Source organism: Spermophilus citellus (assembly GCF_964194105.1).
Source record: "Spermophilus citellus genome assembly, chromosome: 2".
In the NCBI taxonomy this organism is placed as follows: Eukaryota; Metazoa; Chordata; class Mammalia; order Rodentia; family Sciuridae; genus Spermophilus; species Spermophilus citellus.
Genome location: NC_138183.1, coordinates 70,801,343 through 70,814,877, shown reverse-complemented (window position 1 = coordinate 70,814,877; position 13,535 = coordinate 70,801,343). Strand labels below are relative to the sequence as shown.

Genomic DNA, 13,535 nt, shown 5'->3' with positions numbered 1-13,535 from the left:
TACATTTAAGTCAAAGTGCATCCTTTACAAACCTTCTTGATGCAGGTAGGCAATGTATCTATTTCAGTTAGAAAAATTGTCCATGTTCAGGTGAGGGTTACCCCACATATTGTTAGATGTTGCTTTAAGCATGTCTCTTTGCTTTATTCTGTTTTTTTCCTCATTTCCACATTCTTCTGGTAGTAGTTGAACCCCACAATGAAATGCTCAGGGCTACAGCCTCAGCTGAGCGGACCATGGCTGAACACGCCCTCACCCTCATGGCTCTCTCCTTTCTTCTCACCTCTAAGTCCTGGCTACCAGGATAGGGTAGGAACCTAGCTAGAGCTGCCCAATGTTAGTTCATTTTTGGTTCAGAATGTCCCTACTCTCTATATTTCCTCTTATTTGTGGTAGGAATATTTAAATATGTTGACCATAAGATCACATTTTGACTTCTGCTGAAGGAAATTTGTTCTCCTAAGACAACTGATAAATTATTGTTAATAAGCATGTTGACAGAGGCCAGAGGGTGAAAGAGGAAGAATAAGACGGTGACTTGCTGCTTCTTAAAATGTGAATGTCTTGAGCAACTTTGCATCAAGCCTTCTCCCTAAACAACTTATCCTTGAAACCTCTGGCCTCAAATTCTGCCTGTTAAAAAAAGTAAGGCATTATTAAAATTGTATCATAACTGCTACATAAATCTTAGTGCCAACTCCTTACCCCTAGCCCCACCTGGTGATACCTGACAGAAGCAGATTATGGTTCCATCTGAGTGGTTTTCTGCTTGTCTAGGTTTAACAAGCATATTTTGTTCCATCCCCAATAAAAAGTTTTAGTTTCTTTTAGAGAAGTTCAACAAAAACAACAGGGAGCCATCTCCCTTAGTGGCAACCAATTACTCTATTGACTTTGCAAGCAGGGTAATACTGTCCAGGATTCATTCATTGGGAAAACCTTTAAGGGTGGCTTTTATGGACTAGGCCCTGGATTAAGTCCTGAGTATGTGGAGATAAAGATACAATATATGCTAGTTTATTAAAGTAATTAGAAACAGTTTTCTTAACTACCCTTTGCTGCTAAAGAAGTAAATGGTCAACAAAATTCCAATTGAAGCAAATGAACAAATTGTCTATGATCTGGAAAGCATCACATCATATTATACTCAAACTGACAATAAAGCCCCAAAGGTTCCATAGTTGTGTTCACAGTGATGTTTTTACAAACACTTTTGAAGCTGTTATTTACTTTTAATCTTACATTCCCAATGTCGCCCTGTATGGTACTCACCAATATAAAACTCACTGCTCAGGACTATGGCGTACATATTAGTTGGTTTAAATAATTCTAAAGCTGAGACAATAACACATTTGTTGTTGTAGATTCTAGATAACTTGGGACCTCTTCTTCCAGTGATCTTCCAGACAAAAACCCTTTAAGGTCACTTTCATTATACAATTAACCTCTTAGATTAGTTTATGGCTACTGACAGGTATTTAATAATTCAAGTTATAACAAACCATCCATATGTGTTATCTGCTCAAAACAGACTTTAAATAATGAAATCATGCTATTTTTTTCTTGAGGGTATCCATAATAACTTTGGTTATGCTACATGCTATACTCATAGAAAACCCTCTGAATCTACATCTGGTAGGCAAGAATAGATTTTGCACTTGAAAAATTAAAGGAGTAAATAGCAGACGTTAGCCCACTAGAAATAGTTCAACATCTTCTCTCTTTCGTAGGAAACCAACCATGATATCTAAATTGAGAATCCATGTTGTTTAGGAGATAATTTCAGGTGAAGAATATCATAGTTCTTCTTTTCCACATGGAATGTCAGGTTTTTTAGATCCAGGCCATTCTTGTGTTTCGAAAATCCCAGGACTATGTCCTTAATGTGTGATTAGTTGAACAGGATTGCTTTGAGATCTGCATGTTCCTTACATGAGCCTAATGGATAGTGCAACCCAAACAAGAGCTATGTTCTTTCCAGTGTGGATCACCACCTGCTATCCATTATGCTATGGGGCAAAAGTCATCACTAACCAAGACTTGTCAAGTTTCTAACTCTTAATTTCAACAAAGAATTAATCATATAATTTGGCTTTATTTTTTAGGTTACACCAGGGGTTGGCAATGTACTAATTATAAGTGGAATTTGACTTGCCACCTGTTTCTACAAATAAGTTTCAGTGGAACTCAACCATGCCCAATCAGTTATATAGTGCCTGTGGTTGCTTTTGTGCCACAATAGCAGAGATGAACAGTTGTGACAGAGGGCATCTGGGCCACAAGGCCTAAATGTACTACCTATCCCTTTACTTAAACATTTGCTATCTCCTGGTGTAAATCATAACATTATCTACAACATAGAATATTTAGCTTTCAACCCTACACCAGACAATAGAAAATATAACTATCTGCCTTATCAAAATCTCAATGGACAGAAATTGTGTTCATGACAAATTTATCAAGGTATCCATTTCCTCCATTTCCAGATGTTCCACCTTCTAGCCATAATAAATTCATCTGGACATATTTGGTCCCAATCAACTTCTGATCAACTACGCCTGACAGAAATGAATTTATTAAACTGCATTTTAGTTTTGTATTCTCACTTTTATTGTGTAGTGCTGCAAGGCACCGTCTTATAAAGTCCACTTTCATAGTAACTATAGGAAGATTGTTAGAGACAGTATGAAGCTTCATGTAAGACATTTCCTCAAGAGCCAAGTGTTAGAAAAGCCTTTCCTTTCCCGGAGGAACTGGTCTTCTTTTTCTTTCTGATGACAAGTACTTTGTAATTAACCATATTTCCCTTTTCAATATGGCTGCCAGGATACTTAATGCTAAGTTTGAGGTTCAGTCCAAGTGGATCCTTATGACTTGCATAACTGTGAGTTTTTCTTCTTCTTTTCTTGACTCTCTAATTTATATATTCCCTAGTCTTGATTTCTGTTTCTTATTTACATTCTAATAACTTCATTATGTTTTTGCTGCCACAAATCCTCTTGAAGAACCGAGTCCTACAGTAGATGAATAAAATGAGTTCCCCTTGCAGCCTTAACCCTAAAATGTTGGAATTGCTCAATTTTGTCTTTGAGTCTTTCCTTCACTGACATGTTCTGGGAGGGCAGAACCTTGCTTACCTCCACTTTTACCTGCCTAATCTAGCACAATACCTAGCACACAGCAGGTCTTCCAAAAACACTTGTTGAATAAACATCACTGCATGTTCAACACCAGGTGTGAACACACCAGTGTCCCCACCAAGGCAGTCTCTGAAGGCCTCCCTCCACTTTTAGCAAGGGCTCACAGGCCAAATGAAAACACATTCCTCATGGTGAATTGGAGCAAATGTACCCACCCCTGAAGGATAGTTGTGGAAAATAAAATTATAGAAATGATGTGACATATTATTATGGGAGCTTCTCTAGTGTATCTTCCCATTCTTCATTTCTCAAAATATTCTGAAACAAAGCTGGGGCTTGAAAAACACAATGAAGTTGAATCCAGGTAGCTTCCTATTACTGGTTGCATAATCTTGGACAAATTGCAAACTTTGCTGCACACTGGAATTAGCCAGGAGGATCTTTTAAAAAATGGTGGTGCCAAGCTCTTGCTCTCACCCCAGGCACTGTGGTTTAATTTGTATGGGGAAGGGGTATAAAAGGGCCCTTCAGTTCTGGCCCAGCATTTCCCTTCCTCCTGAGTGCCTGTGGTGTGTGCCTCAGTGAATAGTAGGCTTTTCCCACCCTGGATTTCTTGCAGTGAGGAATGGTGTTAAAGGAACCCTGTCACATGCAGCTGCTGCCGCACAATTACCCTCCAGTCTGCTTCCAGTAGTAACTACTGCAATTCTTTTTTTTTAAATCCCCTCAGATTTTTCTACTCTTTGATTTACTATTCATGGGCAGTTTGAAAATAGTACAGGAATAGCAAGTAGATAAACCAGGCTAGGACTCTAACGTGGCCACTTATTAGCTGGTGGTCTTGAGTAAGTCATGTAAGTTCTTCAGCCTTAGTTTTCTAAAAATCAAAGGAAAAAATAACTTAGCTTGTTGAGTTTCTGTGAGCATCAGATTAGGAAATGTTTTGGCAAAGTTGCCTCAAAAAGTTATCAATCACTGTACAAATATTATGATTCTTCCTTTACTAAACTTTTAATGAAAATGGTGCTGTGCTCCAAGTTTTCCAAGCTTCCAGATTTGGCGCATACTGCTAACTAAAGCCTTAACACTGATGGTTTATGATGCAATGGTGCATACTTACTTTAAATTAGGCAGAATTAAGATTAATTTCACTTAGGAACGTTGTCATGCCCTCTGAAATCATTGCTGACCTCACAGATCTCTTCCCCTTTTTCTTGTGAACTGACTTTTTTGACAATAAAGATCTTGAAGCAATGGACCCTGACCTCCATAATCGGCCAATTTAGACCCTGAAGTTCCTGAAAGAAGGAACTTTGTGTCATCCAGGCCACAACTGAAAAGAAAAAGAGTTTCAAAAAAACATGTTCAATGAAACATGTTTAGTGAACAGAGGACCTAGGACTTCAGCCTATTTTCTGACTTCAGGTTTGTGATCTGATGTTGGTCCATATGAAACTGCTGAAGTTCATCCATGACCCTTCATGTGAAATTGTTTAAACAGTATCTCATATGTTTTGTACGGTCCCCAAAGCTGGCTCAAAGCCTTACATAGAGTAAGTATCTGATAAATGTTTGATAAATGAATGTTAGGGTTTTTGTTGTTTGGTTTTTTAAGCCCGTGTGTAAATCAATGCAGAGAAATCCGCAAGTTGCTAAATACATGCAGTGCTGCCAGATGTTAGTTTGGAGATTCAGGACATGTTGCAGCCAGGCGGGAAGGAGGAACTGTACATTACCAACAGCTACTTGGCAGCATCTGACCTAGTCAAATACCGATGTGGGATGAATTCCAGGGGAAACAGCATATGGCTCTGAAATCTGGTACAATGTCACTTATACAGTCAGTTGGCCACACCAGGCATGTGAACCTGGAGACAGGACAGTCTTGGAAAAGAGAGATTCTGTGAGCTTAATTCAGATATTTTCTCCCACAGGAAATCCCAAACGATTTATCTGGAAAGCTTCAAGGTGAAAATATTGCTGTGTAACATCTGAACCATATTTTGTAGAAGAAAGCATGCAGCCCATAAAGCAGGGGATTTGGATTGAACAGACATATCTCTACACACACACACACACACACACACACACACACACACACTACATAGAATTGCCCATTTTTCTTTATTTAAGTCATAGAATTAACAGTGAGCATGAGTTCAAATGCAGCTGAGCAAGGGAGCAGCTAGTCCATACAGTACCTTCATATGAATTACAAAAAGGTGTCTCCCCTGGGTCAGCAAATTACCAAAAAGCATCTTTCCTCTTAGCTAGACTGGACTTCAGTAATTCTTCTGTATTAGACCAAGTGCCTTTGTGCAGTGCACTGACTGTACCTTCATATCCAGCTGCCCTCCTCTAAGCTAGAGAAGATTTTTGTAAATGTTTTTCTTTTTTGTCACAACTGTCCAGCTAACTTGGGGTTAACATTTAGAAAGACATATTTGAGGAAATTAAAGATCTTTTAAAATGTTCTTTTAAAACCTATATCTAGCAAAAAACAAACAAACAAACAAAAAACTTTATATGATGAGAGGGCTACTGAGGGAATAAAGACTTAAAACTTATTCCTCATCAAGACTTCCACTGTCAGATATGGAGCAATGGAAGTAGGTCACACACATTCTATTTTCCCATTTTTTTCCCACCAAAATGACTGCTGATCCCTGTTCACACAACACCTGCCCCAGTTCTGGGATATATTGGATTCAGAAGCCCTTGACCCGGATGACAGCATAGCTTCCTCTCTTGTTCCTGTGATAGTTTGCAGCTTTTTCCTTTTATATTTGTGTTTCCTGGTGATGGTTACCCTCTTGACTACACAGACACGTTAGCATTTTAGTAGGAAGTAACTGATTGCAGAAGGCTTAGATAGTTACTAAGATAGTCCCTGAAAAATCAACTTAGGCCAAGAGAAGGTAATTCATTACGACTCCAATTAATCAGAAACAGGGGAATGAGGGCTTCCCAATTAACCAGAAACAGCATCTCCATCACCCCATTTTCAAATCAGTCAGTGGGTTATTATAAAGCACTGATTATATGTTTGACCCTTAAAGGATAAATAGAAAAATCTCAGAAATAGTGGCTATTAGAAAAATATTTTTAATCCATGGTTTTCAAGATGTCATACCAAGAGGCATATTAGGACAATACATAACCTAATTGTCTTTATTTACAACTACAGGTTTGCAGAGTAAGCAATTGAGTAGAGAATTATAACCATAGCTATCACAACATGCTCTGAGAATGCCTATAGGAAATACTGGCTCTTTATCTAGAAAGCTAAACAACCACATTGACCACATTTAATTGTGGAAAAGTAGGTAGTCTGATAAGGTGGTTTCACCTGGGCCAGCTCCTACTTATTGTTCCAGGCACAATTTAACTATCACCTCTCCATAAAGAGCTTTCTAGAATCCTGGTCTGGATTAGCTCCCCATGAAATGCACACCCAAGTAAATTCTTTCTCAGCCATACTGTTCAATAAACTTGATAGCAATTACAAGTTTAATATCAATTTGTTTTCCTTGCTAAACTGAATGCAGAGGGCATGAATCTCATCTATTCTGTATGCTATGGATCCTCAATGCAAGAGGGCAGACTGTCTCATAGTGTTTGGTAAGCAAAGGCAGGCTGCTCAGCTCATGGTGGCTGGGAATGAGAACAAGTGAAGTGTCAGGAACAAAACATAAGTTTTGGTAAGTACTATGTCATTTATAAGACATAAATGAGTCAAACTTCACCATATTATCCTAAGTTAGAAAAGGAATATATATATTTATTACATAATTTTTTTCTACATCACAATTTGCAGCAGAAAATGCATTTTTTAAAATCCACATTCATGCATTCAATATGCATGTGGTGATTATCATCCCATGTCCTAAACATTTCTGGTTTTGAACACAGAAGAGCTTTATCTGGGTACTAACTTTTGGATTTAACTAAACTCAATGTGGACTAATCAGTGTGACTGAAATGACTTCCAAAGTTCTGCTTCCAGATGCATAAACCACACTCCAGCAAATGGAGCATGATAAAGACAATGATAAATTATCACTGTGCCGTCTCTCACTTGGTTCATTGATTAGGATGTTGAGGGCTTACAGGCATGCATCACTGCACCCAGTTTATTTGTTTATTTATTTTTTTTAGTTGTTGATGGATCTTTATTTTATTTATCTATTTTTTTATTAGTTACAAATGACAGTACAATGATCTTGACATATCATACATTGGTGCACGCCTGTAATCCCAGTGGCTTGGGGAGGCTGAGGCAGGAGGATCATGAATTCAAAGTCAGCCTCAGCAACCTCACGAGGCCCTAAGCAACTCAGTGAGACTCTGACTCTAAATAAAATACAAAATAGGGCTGGGATGTTGTTCAGTGGTTGAGTGCCCGAGTTCAATCCCCAGTACCAAAAATATAAATAAATTAAATTAAATTAAAAAATAAATAAATAAATAAATAAATAAATAAATAAAATAAAGTTGAGGGTTGATGGTTGACTAGTTAAGCCTGAAGAGAGAAGACTTCAGCCTTGAAGACCCAGACTCCCCAGCTGACCTCACTTGGTGGCCATTATAGGATGATGACATCTCAGTGAGCTTCTCTGTATTGCTGCCCAGGGTTTGGTGGCAACAAGGTACATGTTAAAACAGCATGTACTAAAACTAAAATGTGATTTTTAGACTGCCAACTTACTTTCTTTATGATTTCCAAATAGTGAAATTAAAAATTGCAGACACCTTACTGCATATTAAAACAACTCCAAAAGCAAACAGACTTTAGCATAGTCTTCAAAGTGTGCTTTTTGTTTGAACTCATTTCAAACAGTTCTTTTTTTCCAGGGTGAGAACATCAGAATGTTTCCATGCGGACTGCATAACTTGAAGAGGTATTAATATGCCCAGAGTTAGCCTGACATAATCAAATTGGACTTGGTTTTCCACATCAGCTAACTGGCATGCATTTATTTTCATCAGGTTTTTTAATATCAGCTGAACTGTTACTTTGCAAATGCCTTTAGCACTAGTGGGATTTCATTTTTGAGCTTGCTAAATAGAAAGACAGGAGTTGGACTAGTCATGGAAAGAGACTCAATTACTTCAGTTTTGCTCATGAAGTATCAAGGTTTCTCATTTCAAAGCAAATTTTCAAATGTAAGTTATAGTTCTGGATTGATGCCATTACGGTGACACTAGGCCATCTCTCATTGTGGTACCACTTCTGTCAGCCTGTCCTTCATTCACAAAGACAACAGACTAGAGGGTTCCTTCTTTAAGAGCTGGGTAAGTCTCATAATTGTGGGTGTTGAGCAGAAATTCTAGGACTTAGGCTCCAAGTAGGAGGTGAGAAGGTGTGTTAGTCAGCTTTTTGTTGCTGTGACCAAAATACCTGACAAGAACAACTTAGAGGAGAAAAAGTTTATTTTGAGCTCAGTTTAAGAGGTTCAGTCCATGGTTAGCCAACTACATTGCTCTGTGCCTGAGGTGAAGTAGAACATGATGGAAGAAGATTGTGGCAAAAGCAGGCTGCTCAGCTCATGGTGGCTGGGAATGAGAGCAAGTGAAGTGCCAGGGACAACATATAAACTCTGAGGTCAAACCCCCAGTGACATGCCCAACCTGCCTACAGTTACCACTCAGAACAGTATTCTTTTCAAATTATTTATTCATCAGATGGATTCATTTACTAATTAAGTTATAGCTGTCATGAGATTTAACCATTTCACTCCTGAATACTCCTGCATTGCCTGTCAAATAAGCTTATTGGGGTACACCTCATATACTAACCATAACATTCCACCTCTGACCCCCCAAAGCTCATGTCTATCTCACAATGCAAAAAGCATTTAGTTCATCTCCAAAAGTCCTGCAGTCTTAACAGTTCCAGCATCACCCAGAAGTCCAAGTCCAAAGTCTCCTCTGAGACTCAAGGGAAGCTCTTGGCTGCGAGCCCCTATAAATATCAAAGTAAGATACATATATCAAGTATATATCCGAACAGAGTTAATACACCCATTCCAAAAAGAAGGAATGGGGCATAGAAAGAAGGGATGGGAGGAAAACAAGACCTAAACACAGCTGGACAAACCACTCCTATAGCTCCATGTCCAGCAGCTAGGGTACATGTTGGTGAGATGTGATCTCTAAAGGAATTAGACAACCATGCCCCCTTTGACCTTTCTGGTTGCTGCCCACAGGGCCTTTCTCTTCAGCTGGCTCCGTGTGCCACCAGCAACTTTTCTTGGCAGACATTCCTCTTTGCTGGCATCTCTTAATCCCTGGGGTCTCCATTTTAGCTTTGGCTCCCTTCTCACAGTTTCACCCATTGCCCTCTCCAGGGGCTACCTGAAGGTATTTTAACCTCGCTGCACTTTGGCCCCTCAGATCTCTTTTGGAAATCTCAGTGGAAGTTTCTATGATCTCCTAACTTCAGTACCCTGCATTCCTGCAGAACCAGCATCCAGCATCGTGTGGACAATGCCAAGGTCTGCAGCCAGTTTAAGCAGTAAGTTAGCCCCCCTCTGGGGCTTCAGCTATAGTGGCCTCTGAGTTCCAGGGCAGCCAAGTATAGTGACACAAATCCTGGGCAAACAATTTTCTAGCCTGTCCCCCTTGTGAGCAGGGCACCCCCATTGTTTCTTCTCAAAGGAGTTTTAATTTTTATACCCTTGAGCCTGTCATGGATGTAGTCTTGCTGATTCCTAAAATAACTTGCAACTTTGTTTCTGTACAAAGAACTTAGCTTCTTTTCAGTGGTGATAATCTCTTTATTAATCACAAGTTCCTCTGCCCTGATATTACATGTGCTTCTTTTCTGACCCAACTAAAAGTTTTAAAAATCTTTACTCTTTGCTTTTTGCTCCTAATTTTCACAGTTAACCTTGCTGAAATCTTCCAGAACACATCCATGCCACCATGAGAGTGCCATACTGTCTTGAAATTTCTTTCTCTGCATTAATTTGTCCATCACTTTTAAATTCAGCCTCATAGAAAAGTCTTAAGACATGGGCAAACTGTAAACAAGTTCTTTGCCAGAATGTAACACATGTAGCCTCCAGTTCCATTTCCAATAGATACCTCAGACCCATCTGAAATCTCCTGAGCACAGTCATTATTGGGTATATTTTTACTGGCATTTTAGTCTTCTGAGATCCTAGAAGAATCACCCATTAAGTTCTGCTTATAACATTTTAAGATTTTTCCAGCCTGCATCTCCAAACTTTTCCAAATTCCTCCTACAAACCAGTCCCAAAGGCTTCTAAATCATGTGGTCAGGTTAGTCGTAGCAACAATCCCAGGCCTAGGATGAATTTCTGTGTTAGTCAGATTTTTGTTGCTGTGATCAAAATACCTAACAAGAGCAAAAACAAAAAAAATTTAGAGGAGAAAAAAAATTTATTTTGGGCTCACAGTTGCAAATGTTTAGTCCATGATCAGCTCATTTTTGTTGTTGTTGTTTTGGGCTGGAGGTGAGGCAGAACATCATGGCAGAAGGGCATGAGGAAAACTACTCAGCTTGTGGCATCCAGGAAGCAGTGAGAGCAAGCAAGGTGCCAGGGATAAAACATAAGCCCCAAAGGTATACCCTACCTGCCTATAATTACCACCCAATATTATCAATCCATCAAATGAATAGATCCACTGATTAGGTTATAGCTATAATCTAGTCATTTCACCTCTGAAAATTCCTACATTGTCTATCACATGAGCTCACTGGGGAATACCTCATATACAAAGCATAACAGGAGGATATTATGATAAGCTGCCATCTTGGTATTGATAATGTTTTTTGCATACTGATGGTGGAGGGAAGAGAGACTCTGCCTGGCACAAAGGAAACTCAGAATGTCTGTACAATTGATTCACCCTTGAAGAAAGGATGTCCTTTAGGCCACATGGGAGTTTCCTAACCTTTCATGTCTTTTTCATCTTGTTACAAGGCATACCCTGGGAACTTCTTAAAGTTGTAAGTTTGATCAAACTGTTATCCTACTTTCATAGAAGCTATTGGCTTATTTTTCCCACTCATTTTGAGGATCAACCACTCATTCAGATTTTACCTGAGAATATACAGTGATATACCCTCATGGAAACAAAGAAATATAATGGAATCAAGCCTTGTTAAATTGCTATTTCTAAATCAATCTCTCTTGGACCCATGGAACACATGGGTCAATTCCTCTCTGGCTCCCCAACATCACCAACATATCGGACACTTGGAGGCAGCCATGGCGAATGCCATGAAACCTAACACGCCCCAGTATGGCTGGAAAGATCCCTAGGAACACACATTGGGGATTGAATACTTCAGGGTTTCCTTCTTGCTCCTTGAATGACCCTCACCAGGTATCACAGGATAGCCTTCTCTAAATGTTTCCACAGCAGTGGGGTTGAGCAGGGGCTTATCACCTGGACAGGATTTTAATTTCATTTTTGTTGGAGAAGCATTTCTGCCTTATCTCTAGAGTTGTATATGAAACAGCCTTTTTTTCCATGAGCTGTTTCCTGACTCTGACCTCAAATTAAGGACAAAAGAGAGACTAAGCTGCCTTAAAAAACCTTTCCCTTTCTGTATCTGAGTGTGTGTATGTGTTGGTGGTGGCAGGCCGGGGGAGTTCTCTGGGGAAGACAGGGAAATGTGAGTTTGAATCAATGCACAGATGAGTCAGAAACTAAAGAGGTCTTCTCATATCTTCACATGACAACTTGCAGAGTTGTATATTTCCCCCTGCTTTTCTTATCATATGTAGTTCATTAAATGCCAAAATCTTTCTTTCCCAAGGATGCTCTTTTAACAAACTAATTTTAGTTAAGTACTTACTCATATTTGTTATATGCCAAAAATGTGTATGTATTATTTCATTTAATTCTCCAAATGGCTATATGAACTGGCCCCAATTATTATTGCTATCTCCTCAGATAAGGAAAAGATGGCACAGGGAGGTTGAATGACTTGCCCGAGAGGAACAAGGGGATGGAAAAGTTAAGACACATAGCCAAGACTTCCTGACTTTAAACCTGCACACTTAGATGTTGCTCATAAACATTGTGGTAGCACCCTAAGGCACAGGATGCTCTGCAGCAGAATGTTGTGCTTTGAGATAATTTTTTGACAAAACAGGAATATTAAAACATTGTTTTAAAAATTGTTGCTGAAAATCCTATCTGTTGTGCACTTTTTTTTTTCCTCCAGTAGGTAGAATGAAACTAAACAAGAGGCAATTGGGAATCTCCCACTACTTTGTATCTCAAATTTAACTGTGAAATATTTTAAGGATAGAATAAACAAAAGAATTTGGGGGAATATTTTCTAACAATATGGCATATTGAAGACAATTTTCAAAAACATATATGCATGTTGCTTGTGTGTCTAAGGGAGCAGAGGAAAAATAGGAGAGCAGAAGAGAGAAATTTACCCTTTCAATATTTCCTCACACTAATCAAATCAAGGATTCTATAAGGGGAAGGAACTAATATTTTCTGAGCACTGACTAGGTGCCTGCCACTGTATCTGGGACTTTCTAGAACATTCTCCTCAAACTTTCCCCATTACCCTTCATGATAATTATTACCTTCAACCTTCAAGTTGAAGTTCAGAGAAGTAGTGTGCTCCAAATCACAAATCTAGAGAGTGACAAGGCCAACATGTCTGATTGCAACACAGAAGAATACTGAATAAATAGGTCCAGAGCAATCAGCCTCCCATAACTAGCACAGACCTTGTGGGTCTCCTGTTTTCTCTGGGTTGAGAGGCATCTGTCTGTGTTTCCTTATGGAGATTAAATTTCCTTCTATATGAATTTTAAAATAATCCATAATTTTGTATGTTGTCTTGAAGTAACAGTATGCTAAGAAACCAAAACAACAAGACTTAGCAAAGGTGTGGGAAAACAGAAACCCTCATATACATACTGCTGGTGGAAATTCTCAAATTGATTATGCTGATGCCCACACAATTTTACAAATAGAGAAATCATGAAAGTATACCGCTTAAATGGATTAATTGTATAGTAGGTAAATTATATCTCAATAAAGCTTTTATATATGTATATAAAAACTGTACTATGAAAAAACTAAAATTATATATTTGGTAAGTTCTTGTCAATTAATGTGCCAAGGTAATGTATAACTACTTTGAAATGATCCTAGTAAATTCAGGTGTCTTTTAGGTATCTGTAGTCAAAAAGGGTGCTCATTTGCACAGTATTACCTATAGTGTACCCAGACTTACTATCCCTGGAATTGAATGCTGATGCTACTGAAATCCCAAAGTGCCACACGGCCTCTCTATGCAGTGTATCCCTGTGTAGCCAACAGGATCAACAGATGAAAAGAATCATCTATGACTGGCTGATTATAGAGATGCTGCTGGTGTTAACTGAC

At 38.8% G+C, this 13,535-nt stretch overlaps 1 protein-coding gene across 1 annotated transcript in view; it reads right to left on the bottom strand.

Annotated features, from left to right (window-relative positions):
• The window catches only part of PGM5 (phosphoglucomutase 5), a 173,406-nt gene that overhangs the window by 32,864 nt on the left and 127,007 nt on the right, over positions 1–13,535 (bottom strand). The gene's annotated exons all lie outside the window — the stretch shown is intronic.